The 12,965-nt window shown below is 32.2% G+C and overlaps 1 protein-coding gene across 1 annotated transcript in view; it reads left to right on the top strand.

Moving 5' to 3' along the window:
* The first annotated feature begins 2,275 nt into the window (after positions 1-2,275).
* The window catches only part of LOC130900163 (uncharacterized), a 67,541-nt gene continuing 56,851 nt past the window's right edge, over positions 2,276-12,965 (top strand). Inside the window, exon 1 of the mRNA XM_057810563.1 lies at positions 2,276-2,564. The gene's annotated coding sequence lies outside the window, so the exon portion shown is untranslated. The remainder of the gene's footprint in view (positions 2,565-12,965) is intronic.

Here is a 12,965-nt window from a genome sequence, read left to right as displayed (position 1 = left end):
ATATTGTTAGTCTATTAGCTTTAACGCATCTGCATATTTTTCATTTTTTACTTTGGTATTAGTACCGTGCGTATCTGCAATTGATATTGGTAGAACTAGAGCAACATTATACTTATAGTTGATCCCTATTCAACATTAAATATACAGTGAAACCTGGTTAAGTGTGTCCTGGAAAAGTTGCAATGAGGTCCCGGTTCTTTTTCATTAAATTAATGGGTTTTTTTGAACCTTGTTAAATAAGATCTGAATTCTAAGACTTTTTCGATGTTTACCTCTATAATTAAGACTCTGTAGCTCAATTACCTGTATAGGTGAGACGAATTAATCAGGTTTTAACACATTTTGAGATGTTTGTTTACATACATTTCGCATCGTCTTTCACGCATGCTTTGTTTGTCAGTACTATCTCAGGTTTTGACCTAAGAACAAGGGAATAAAAGTGTACAAAATGTTCGAACGTAAATATGAAATGTTATCATTATCGGAAAACTTTGATCAGATTATGATTGTGGAAAGTCGCGCGATGAACTGTGTAGGGATAATAACATACCAAAGTCAACCCCGTGTAGAATTATTAATAACAACGAGAAAATTCGGTCCCAGTGTATTGATAGGAAAGGAAAACTCGAACGAATACAAACAGCAGAGTATCCTGAAGCTGAAAAGTGTCTCTGTACATGGATAAAGCAGGTACGGAATAATAATAAAGCTCAAGAATTTGCAACTGATAATTTTTCTGGTAGTAATGGGTGGTTGGAGGAATTTAAGAAAAGAAACGATATCGCATTCAACAATATTTGTGGTGAAAGCAAATCTGTGGACAATAACGAATGTAATGAGTGGATTAAAAACCTTCCAGTTTTATTACACGATTAATCCCCCGATGATGTATTCAACGCCGATGAAGCTTATTCTACAAGTGTCTACCGGATGAAAAATTTACGTTCAAAGGTCAGCCTTGAGATCGTGGTAGATTGAGTGAAGATTGGGTCACTGTACTTGTAAGTGCGAATATGTCTGGAACTGAAAAACTGTCACTTCTTTTAATTGGAAAATCTAAGTGTCCAAGATGCTTCAAGGGTATTAAAACGTTGCTTGTTGATTATCAAAACAATAAAAAGGCCTGAATGACTTTTGAATTATTTGCAGATTGTGATAAGATGGCCCAAAAAATCATTATGTTTGTCGACAACTGCACAGCTCAATAATTTGCCCAAATTAAGTAAATTGCAGCGTATGAATCAGGGTATTATCAACAACTTTAAAGTTTACTGCAAGAAGGAAGTTGTTCGGTATGTTCTTAAATCTATAGAAGAGGATAAAAGCCCAGAAATCAACATCCTCCAGGCCATGAGATTTGCGAGAAAAACTTAGTTTTCTATTGACGAATGTATCTGAACCTGAGAGCCTACAAGAGGAGCTGGAGATCTGTGCAAACTTTTCCAGAATGGGATAGAATATTTACCACATGTAGGAATGACTTTAATGAGCAGCAGGTGAATTTTCAGGATTTTGTTTCTATGGATGATAATGTTAAGAGACTCTAGTGAAAATTTCAAAGCGTGAGGCAATGGAAGCTTTAGAAACTTTACACAACTATTTCGAAATGTCAAATATTGATAATTCTAATATTTTTGATCAAATTTATTCTATCGAGAAACAGGTTTCAGTAACTAACAATTCAGTAACTATCGGTAACGCAATACATTATGTATATACATTCATACCTACATTAAATTCATCAAACCAAAAAAGGCATTTTTATTAACATTTCCACCTCTAAAAATGGAATAAGCGGGGGCCTCTCTAAATGAGACAACTATAATTTTATACCAGCATAATTGGAAAACTGTATTATTGGAAACCCTAAATAATTGATACATATCAACTATTTTTGTTGATTATTCTAATATTATATATAAATAAAAATGTATTGTTTGGTTTTTGCGTGAATATCAGCTTCTACTATCACCAAGGAAAAATTGTGACCGTTACAGAGTCAACGCCCGGTATCACTTATCACATATTTATGTTTACATGAAAGAACTTTGCGTCTCAAATGTGAACGATTAATAATATTCAGTGTTACCATAAAAACACCGTGTATTTCATCGTTTTTATTCAATGGAGTTTCTCGTAGCATTAATATACTTGTAGGTAGAAGGGACACAGACACATCCGGTATTTATAATTCCTGAAGAAGTGAAAATAGTTTCATCCGGACATTCTACTATAAGAACCTGTCACCCATACCACCGCTACCATGACCGTACTCGCGAGATTGAACATTTTATAATTATTACAATCGGGCTCAGAGTTAGTAGGCCGTGGAGCGTAGAGCATTAGACGTAGGTCTACCTCATTGCGCTTGGTGATTACGTCGATCCACCTGTTGATAGTAGTTGGCTGTGGCTGCGACCGGCCGGCTGTTGTGTACGAAGATTTTTTTTAAGCGTATTATGTGTATACTTTGTCAAGTGCCGTGAAACTTGTTTTAACGCGCTTTCGAATATCAAAATTTGGATTATATCCCGATCGTTTGCGATTCTTGCAAAGCTCCGACTGTAAGTATTTTTCAAGTTTGGTTGAAAACGAATTATTACCGTTGAAATCCGTTTTCTTTGTTACGGTAATTGAGGAATGTCGATGTGTGGAATAAGTAGGCCTCGATCTAGCTAAAAGCAAACGGAGTTTGTTTTATATTCTTAGTTTGTTTTTGTTAAGTTTCCTTTATCTCGTCGAGGTATAATTTCTGCAATTGATAGATTATTGATTGCTTTTAAACTTATATTTCGAATAATCGATTTTTACCATATCAGATAGTTTTGTTTATTGTTTTTTACCAGAATTTCCATTATAGTATCCCATCCATATTAACAAATAAAAGTTCAAAACAGTTTAATCGATTTAGCACCTGTATTTTTGCATGCATTTATAAATAAAAAACGTCGAACTTCGAGAGTAGAAAATGATTCATAAAGATAATTTTTTTAGAAAAACTCTTTAGAGAAACTTAAAAATAAAGTTTCGTCAACAATATCAGGATTCCTACGCGTCCTGGAATACCTGGAATGTGAAGAACGTCCTGGAAAAGTCCAGGAATATATATTTTGTACCCTATATTTATAATATTTGTTCTAGAACTTCGATTACTTCATTTAAATGTTTTAATTTACATGAGTTAATCTAAAAATGATTTTTTTTGGATATTTGTTGCTAGTTTTCACTTTTCGGAAAAAAGGAATATCATAAAAGTTTGTCAAATCATTTTGCAGTCGGAATATATATTAGAAAGAATACACTTTGGTAACTAAGTTGGAATTTCTGGAACCGTTGGCGATATTCGTAATGAACACACTGTTTATACCAACACTCACAATTACACTGTCTGACGCGAGTTTCGATTACTAAGGTATCGTCTTCAGATATTTCAGAAATAGAAAATTATTGCAAAACTACCATAACAACCATTTTTTTAGAAAAAATTAAAAATATATGGAAAAAAATCTCAAACAAAAAATGTATAGATCAAAATGATTGAAAAAATATATGGATATTCAAATACCCGTGTGTAATTTATTTAAATATTTTCCGAATTAATTGAGACAATTAACAAGCTTTTTTTGTCTCGTATCTTTCATCAAAATAAAGTTTCGTCAACAATATCAGGATTCCTACGCGTCCTGGAATACCTGGAATGTGAAGAACGTCCTGGAAAAGTCCAGGAATATATATTTTGTACCCTATTCATAATATTTGTTCTAGAACTTCGATTACTTCATTTAAATGTTTTAATTTACATGAGTTAATCTAAAAATGATTTTTTTTGGATATTTGTTGCTAGTTTTCACTTTTCGGAAAAAAGGAATATCATAAAAGTTTGTCAAATCATTTTGCAGTCGGAATATATATTAGAAAGAATACACTTTGGTAACTAAGTTGGAATTTCTGGAACCGTTGGCGATATTCGTAATGAACACACTGTTTATACCAACACTCACAATTACACTGTCTGACGCGAGTTTCGATTACTAAGGTATCGTCTTCAGATATTTCAGAAATAGAAAATTATTGCAAAACTACCATAACAACCATTTTTTTAGAAAAAATTAAAAATATATGGAAAAAAATCTCAAACAAAAAATGTATAGATCAAAATGATTGAAAAAATATATGGATATTTCAATCACCCGTGTGTAATTTATTTAAATATTTTCCGAATCAATTGAGATTTCAAACCAAATAAATTTGAATATTTTAAACTTCTACTCTATTCCAAGAATAGACATTTTAGTAGTAAACGCCTACAGATAAAGCTCAATAGCGTTGTGTACAAAAAAAGAATCTGCATAATAAAAGAATTTCAACATTCCTTGACAATTAACAAACTTTTTTTATCTCGTAACTTTTATCAAAATAAACTTTCGTCAATAATATCAGGGTTTGTACGCGTCCTTGGAATACCTGGAATTTGAAGAACGTCCTGGAAAAGACCAGGAATATGTATTTGTTCTAGAACTTCGATTTCTTCATTTAAATGTTTAAATTTACATGAGTGTTTTTGGATATTTGTTGCGAGTTCTTACTTTTCGGTAAAAAGAAAAATCATAAAAGTTTGTCAAATCATTTTGCAGTCGGATATAAATTAGAAAGAATACACTTTGGTAACTAAGTTGGAATTTCTGGAACCGTTTGCGATATTCATAATGAACACACTGTTTATCGTCTCTGAAGACGTTAAATTGGTTATCGAAACGCGCGTCAGATATTCTAATTGTGAGTGTTGGTGTAGTAGTAGTATAAACAATATATTCAGTATGAATACACTTTGGTGATGGCTACTTGTATTTTGCATGGTTAGTATTTTTATCTTTTCTACATCACATCTTGTAATATTGATGACATAGTTATTATATATAATATAGGGATCAAAATTAGAACTTATATCAAAAAAACACAACGGAAAACTTTCTAATTCTTAAACTTCAACACCAATTTTATTGGTTTTTATCGTACTAACTGAATAATGAAAACGCGGTGTTGACTTTCTCATTCTGGCACCACTGTACTGTCATAATTAAGTCCCTACTGCTGCTCCAGGTTATAGTTTTGAGTTAACTTAGGCCTATATTAATATTATAGAAATGACTGTTATCTTAATGAATTAGCTTGAAATGGGACAAGAATATTGAAATGGAAAAATTTGATTAGTTATTACGGGGTCTTAAATATAATTGTATAAATTATTGATATCATTTTTGTTATTCCCAATTCTCAATACTTAAAAATATTCAAATATTTGATACAAATGAAATGAAAAAAATTGTTTTTAAACTATAAATGTTCATAAATTTTAATTAAATTAATATAAACGGGATACGAGCACTACTATGAATTATTTTTTTGAAACATCCAATTTAGTATCATTTTTGATTATTTTAATAAATTATAGCGTCATCTGGACTCCGACCATGGTCTAATTAGTATTTTTTTCTACCCCCAGCCACGGGCCGTGCAAAACGGTTGAATTTGGTACTCTTACAATTTTTCTTATTGGCGATTGGTTTTATCCACGAAACAAATATATACAACTCTGCAATTTCTTGTTAAATATGATCAAAAATAAAAAAAGTTAGAAATTTAAACATTTAACTTGTTTACATCCAAAAAAACTCAACTTACTTTAAAAACAAGTTTGTAAGAAATTTTTTTGTTGTGGTGGCTCCTATTTTTTCTAAATTTTTCCAAAAATGTGACAATTTCTAATTATTTTCCACCCCCTGGATAAAATTAAACATTTTTCAAATAAAAATTCTTAAAATTTATTTTATAATGAATCCCCATCGAATCGCTAATTTGAATTTTAGCGATATCTATGTATAATGTCTAATTATAACTCATACTTGATTGAACATTTTTTGGTGAAATAAAAAATATATCAAGAATCTTTATACTGAAAAATCTGTTAAGACTTTCAGGCGTCGTGGTAATGAGAAAACTTTTATAATTTCGAATCAATTTATGCCTCGTATTTTCCCATAGCTCAAATCAATTTCACGGTCTTAAGTTGTTTATATACCTGTACTTTGCCATTTCGCAATCAATTCTTAATACCCGGAACTGTAATTTAAGAAAATTTGTTTTTAAAACAAATTGGAAAAGAAAAATATAAACGTAAATATTCAGTGGTGGCTTTTAGGTTTTCAAAATCATTCGTGCAATGAGAAATGAAACAGAGGCACGCGAAAGCAATATCGAAACTTTAGAAAATTAATGAAATTGACCTTACAGTTCACAGAGCAGCTCAAACAGTTTTATCTAGGAGTATTTCCAATGTGAACACAATTTATCACACGACACATATCAAGTCGGTAACTGGGCTGTTACCAAACGTGTCTTCAGTAATTGTTACATCAGCTGTTTCTTATTTCCGGAATGTCAGCTGGGACCGGAAGTACATACAAACGATCCTTGATGAAGCACTAAAGTTAGAAACCATAATGCGTGGAGGAATGCAAAGATATAGTCACGTTCAACTAATCGCAAACATCTTTATGCCAGTGAGGTAGTGCTGGAAAATGAAGTTGATTTTCTTCCAACCGAGGGCCATATTCTATGGGAATCTCTAAAATGTCGATCCATTACTGAAGACAATTTGGCAGATAAAATCTTCATTTCAATAGCGAATCTCCTAATCCCTAGTTTGTAGGCTTAAAAACCTGTAACAACTATAAGGACGCTAAGGACATGGTTTTACCTTAAGACCATCCAAATAGTCGACACAGAAATCTTCACACACAGTGTCTTCAAACTGATGATACCGTCTACGAGAGTTATAATAACTGGACTCAATACTAAAAGCAATAATTACAGATTCGATCTTTGGAAATTGTAAAACGCTAAACGTTCTTTGTTCGCCAGTCGCCATCTTTACGATTAACATATCGATGCACTTCTTACAACAAACAAAACTATTTGAATTGCGCTTTCGTTTGACATATCATTCAATCATTTCATTTAATTTTTACTGTACTTTTTAAATAAATAAGACAAGCTACAAAATGATTAACACAAGCAATGAGTATCGATCAGAACTTCCCATTCTTACTGATAGTTTTGAATGAATCAAAATTATTTGGGACACACTTTATAATATAAATGATCGTGCATTAAATATTGATAACAACGGTAAAGTGGACATTGTCTATTGTCTTAGTAAAACTAGGTTGATATACGTTACTACCCACAACTGGTATATTATAACAAAGTACTTGAAATAATATTTCCTGGGAACACTTCTGTGATTGTAGATAAAGGCCGGAAGGCGTTTGTTATTATTTAGACATTTTCGGAGTACTCAGGATCTTTCTTTGAACTTAGGAAAGCATTCAAAGATTCTGTCTTATAGCGTCTATCGATCATTTCATTTCATCCCCAAAAAAATGAGTTTCAGGATGTGATAGGGGTGAAGAAACTGCTCCTGGACAATCTTATGAATAGTTGTCGTTGAAACGATACGTTTTAGAGACATTTTACGTACGATAGTTGTGGTATCAGTATCAACTGCATCTAATGCATTTTGCTTTAAAGCTGGTGTTCATATAGTTCGTTGTCACCTTTTTTTTGGTGGGACACTTTCATTTTAATGTACTCAATTTATGTTTCCCGTAAGCTGCGATCAACCCTAACAAAAGTTCTAAAGTCGGGTATAATTCTGCCCAGAAGCGTTCAGTATAAGTATAGAATCTTCTGGCTTCTGACGAGTTATCAAAAGCCAAACCATACGATGTGATAATTATTGATGAGAAACTGACATCAACAAATTATCATTATTAATCTCTTTAATTTGTTTCAATGTTGTGCTTTAATCTCTCTTGTAAGTATTTTCAATAAATAATTACAATTTATGATAATTTTTTTCGGAATGTCTCTTTATGGCAAACGGGTTAGCGTGTACAACGATATAAAAATCTAAGTATCTCCTATACCATACATTTAATCGAGTTAAACAAAGAGTGCCTACCTTTTTGTTAAAAAATCGATTGAAAAATTAATTTTTCCTATCTTTAGATTGTACGGGTTGTCCCTGTAAAAGTTACGGATTGTTAACCATTGAACACGAGCCGCCCCTCGAGATAGTAGTGTAGAATTATTTATTTCGCCCAAAACACTAAATGGATAAACGTTATCATACATAAAAAATCATAATGTTCACAGCTTTATTTTGCATTTACTCATTCTAGAATTTTTTGCATCAAATCCCGGAACACCCTGTATAATTCAATGCCTTTTCGTATGTATTAAAAAATTACCAAAGGAAATAATGGGACACAAAATGTCCCGAAATTAGCATCTTTTAGGATGAATTGTGTATTTTGAAAGGATAATAATGAGATGTAGTCAAAACCCAAACAATCTACAAACTAGGCAATTGCCAGGTCTTTTATTTTTTACTGAAAATAGAGCTATGTGCAAAAAAAACAGCAGTAAGAGACAAAAGTGGAAGCTGTTCCGACTAAGGAAGACAGAATGATAACTCTTTCTCTATACTCCGAGGTTCCAGCTCGATTCTGCGCATTCTCAAGCATGCGCAGTATAGATAAAGTGTCTCGAACGAGAGAGAAAATGAATATTGTCGGCACCGTAACGTAGGGACGTTTTTTCCTATACCAACTGCCCATATAGGAGTATTACTTATATGTAAGCAAAAGAAAAAAATTCAATTTAGTTTCTTCAATATTACCACCGACTCGGCTGAAGTATTTCATTGTTGAATTACGCCCATCCATTTGTTAATGCCTCCGCATTGAAATGAATTATTACGTTCATAAAATGTACGCATCTGTATTATTCGTAAAAAAAAATGAAAGAAAATAAAGTCCGACTTTAATGTTCTTCGATAGTTTTTAACATTCCTATCTGCCATCGCAACTTTAGTATTGTTGTTGATACTTGAAAAAATTTTAAATCTTTTCTAAGAATATATATTATGAAAATGAGTCATTGACTTCTCTGGTACAGCAAACAATAAAATGACTCAAGAATCATGCATGACACTTACCGTAATATGTATAATTTCATAGTGCATTAGATTTTTAATTACGCATTCGCAGCATAATGCATATCACTTATTATTAGACATATGAACGGTCGATGTTTTTCACTTAATCATCGAGAAATAGGGCATATCTATTATTGAATTTATTCGTTATATTCCCTTGTTTCAATAATAATTTGGAAAATATTATTGATTTGTTTAATGGCCTCGTATTCTTGTATAAATCCGATTATGCATTCATACATTGACCCACGTATTTCTTCTTGAATTGATAATCCAGTAACATGAGTTGATTCACCCGGTATCGTTCTTTTTATCATCCTTTTTCCTCGTTTCTCGATGATGATGTCCACGTCCGCGTTTCGTTCAGTCGCTAAATATTCATTCAAGGCGTTTATTTGGGTGATTCCTGTTTCCAGAGTCATTTTTGGAGACTGCAAATATTGTTGAACCAAATTTACTTCCTCCAGTATAGAAAGCCAGAATTGTATATAGGTTAGAAAGGTAAAATCGCAAACAGGATCTGTTTGATCTTAGAAACGTTCCAAACTACTCACAATTGTCTCTATGTTTTCTTTTACAACTTTTACTGATTCGTAATGATTTAAAAACTAATATCTTAGGGTGAACAGCACAGTGGAATGAACTGTTATGGACAAGCGTGGCACTTACCACTCCTAAACTTTTTTGTTGTGTTTTTATCCAAGAAGAAACATACGAAGGCATCATAATTTTCGTTTCTTTTTATTACACTACCACTGAAGACGGTGTAGTTCATCTTACGTCCTGAGAAGGAGTGAGAGGTGATGGTAGCTCATTTGATAGTCTTCAAAACTGCGCTTCTTGTGGGCCCTTCCATTTATGTTAAAACTTCGATGGTACTAAGCACATTTTTATAGTCTTCTGTAGGATTTGATCAGGGGAACGCGGATGCATTTGGGGCTCCCAAGATCGGAGACCTGGGGCGGGCTGTCCCCCTGTTAGTCCTCCACTGTGTATATACAATAATTTTCTATAACAATTTTAAAGAAAAACATTTCTTAATCTTCGAATTTATAAAATATATACAGTTTGTCCACGTAAGTTGGCGGCATATGGGAAACTTTGTTATTATTAATTTTACGAAAAAAATTTATTCTTTATAAAAAGTTCTACATGGTCCAAAAGCTGGAATACAATCATCAGATGTTAAATTTTTTCAGTCGTATACGAGGTTTGTCAAAAAATGTGATTTTTGCTCTAAAGTACCTTTCTTTTTGACAATATCGAAAATTGTTATAAAGAAAAAATGTTTAGAATTAAAAATAGCTTTCAAATATTCAACATTGTTTATTTACATTAAAAAAATATTTTTTTCTACATTTTCTCTACGATTACGTTGGGAATTTGAGTTTGCACATTAATGCATCGTATTTATTAATTATAAATTTGTTTAAACAATTCTAAATGTACTTTTAATTATCAATTATCATCCAGTGCATCCTAGATTAATTGTTCATTAATTCGCAGAGAAAATGTAGAAAAAATATTTTTTTAGTGTAAATAAACAATTTTGAATATTTGAAAGCTATTATTTAATTCTAAACATCGATACGACTGAAAAAATTTAACATTTGATGAATGAATTTTAGGTTTTGGACCATGCAGAACTTTTTATAAAGAATAACTTTTTTTCGTAAAATTAATAATAACAAAGTTTCCCATATGCCGCCAACTTACGTGGACAAACTGTATATGTGTACCAATAAGGCGGCGTTCGCCACCAATAGAATTAAAAATATCTCACACTGACATTAGATATACTGTAACTAATGGCTCACGCATACAGGGTGGGTCAAAATTCGCTTATTCCTTAGAAGAATAATTAATCGCACGTATTTTCAGCATTCTAGAAATGATGTTCTCTATCTCTAGTTGAGTTTATTCAATTTTCCACAATTCTTCTTAAATAATCTCTTCTTATTTTTTATAGACTGTATATGGGAATTAAAATTACAAACTAAGACATTTTTCAGCCTATAAAATCGTTAAAAATTTTCAATGACTGGTCTAATATTAAAAAAGCTACACCTGCCTATGGTTATTTAGCTATAGGGTTACAAGATGCGCCGGAAATGTGTTTTTTACCTGGAATTTTTTACTAAAATGTACGGGAAATTAATGATGAATTTTATATTGAGATGTGTCAACTTTTACGACGAATAATTTTGAACTTGTCTTCACACAATTTTCAATCAATCTTCTCATGTTGAATAGCGACAATACGTGTATGTTTGAGTGTGAAAAAAAATAGCGTGGATGGAAGAAATTCCATCAATGATTCTACCTGAATATTAATTTCAATATCCAATACTAATAAATTTAAAGTATGTCTTTTATCTATGCTTAAAAGTTGTGTGGGTTTTAAAGGTAGGAAGTAATTTTGTTTAACAAGTAACTGCAACAAATTCAAGATCAGCAAAAGAATGATCAGGCTGATGATTGTATAATATCCAGCTTAGCAAGATGGACGAGGTATCTACCATGTATTCATTCTAAATATACTTTCGAAGCTGTGCAGATCTAGATCTGGTAATCTGATTCGTATCAATTGCTTTGTATACTGAATGTGTACTGCACATTCAACTCCATCCCTCGTCTTAGATCCATCAGTATATATTTCTTCAACAAGATTGAGTTAATGCGACTAGATTCGGTATAATACATAGCTTGATAAGGAACGTTATATATCGATAAAGTTTTGTTGGTACTGTCTGTGTGTTTTCAATTTTCCAATATCGATTTGTAAGGTTTCTATAGGTAAATTATTTAGTCTTTGTTGGTGCAGGTTTTTAAGTAATATTCCAAGGATTATTGGGGTGTTTATAATAAACATATACGAGAATAATTAGATGTTTGAAACTTCATTGTGAGAAATCGATACTATCAATCAAAATTTTTTCAACAATAATCAAATAAGATATTGTTGAAAGGTTAAATGTGATGAGGGAAAGTTTTCAGCTCTTCGAATTAGGGTAATTTTCCCCCTAACATTATTCACTTTAATTTCCAGTCACAAAATTAGTTAATAGAACAGTATGGACTAATTGATTATAAATTATTATGTAAACTTCTTTATTTTTGTGTTACAGATATGATTTTACCATTTTATATAAATCATGTACGTTATGCACAATTATAAAATAAAGCTTGATAATAATGCTGCACTAATGCCGACTAACGATGTTTCCACTCTACTTCATTTCATACTTTTCCATAATTTATCATTTCTATTATATAAATTATTATACCGTGATATCTAGATCAACTTCCTGATACAGAAACAACTGATGACATTTTATTCTATGCGTAGCTCTCGAAATATAAGAGGACTGATTTCCTGACCCTTTTAAATCTTGTCACTGCGGAGCGTTACATCGGAACTTTTTGTATTTTATCTTTACTGCAGCAATGATTCAGCCACCGCACCGTTGGGCAGTGTAAATTTCGAGAATATCGCAAGACTCCTAAGCGTTGCAGAGCAGATAATGACACCATCAGTAGACGTTTTGCTTCGTATTATTTCCTGATGAAGCTCTGTTCCACATCAACGGCCATGTCTACAGGCAAAATTTCGCTATTGAACCCGCGACGCAAACATCAAATGATCTTACTCTGCCTTAAACACCCATAATTTTTGAGAACCAACATAATAGCGCGATTATTATTACATAGCAACGATCGAGGACCAGATGTGCAAAATTTTCCAGGCTTCTATACTTCGTCATGGTTTCAGGAGAATGGCAAAGCTGCTCATACCTCTACTACTGTTATATTCCTCAACTTTCCCATAACAAAGTGATATCTCGAAGATGTGACATCCTGTGGCCGTTACGAAGTCTAGATCTAAATCCAATGGACTTTTTCA

The sequence above is a fragment of the Diorhabda carinulata genome, chromosome 12 (genome assembly GCF_026250575.1).
Source record: "Diorhabda carinulata isolate Delta chromosome 12, icDioCari1.1, whole genome shotgun sequence".
Lineage (NCBI taxonomy): Eukaryota > Metazoa > Arthropoda > Insecta > Coleoptera > Chrysomelidae > Diorhabda > Diorhabda carinulata.
Note: the sequence above shows the minus strand (reverse complement) of the source record. Positions and strands in the feature narration are given on the sequence as shown.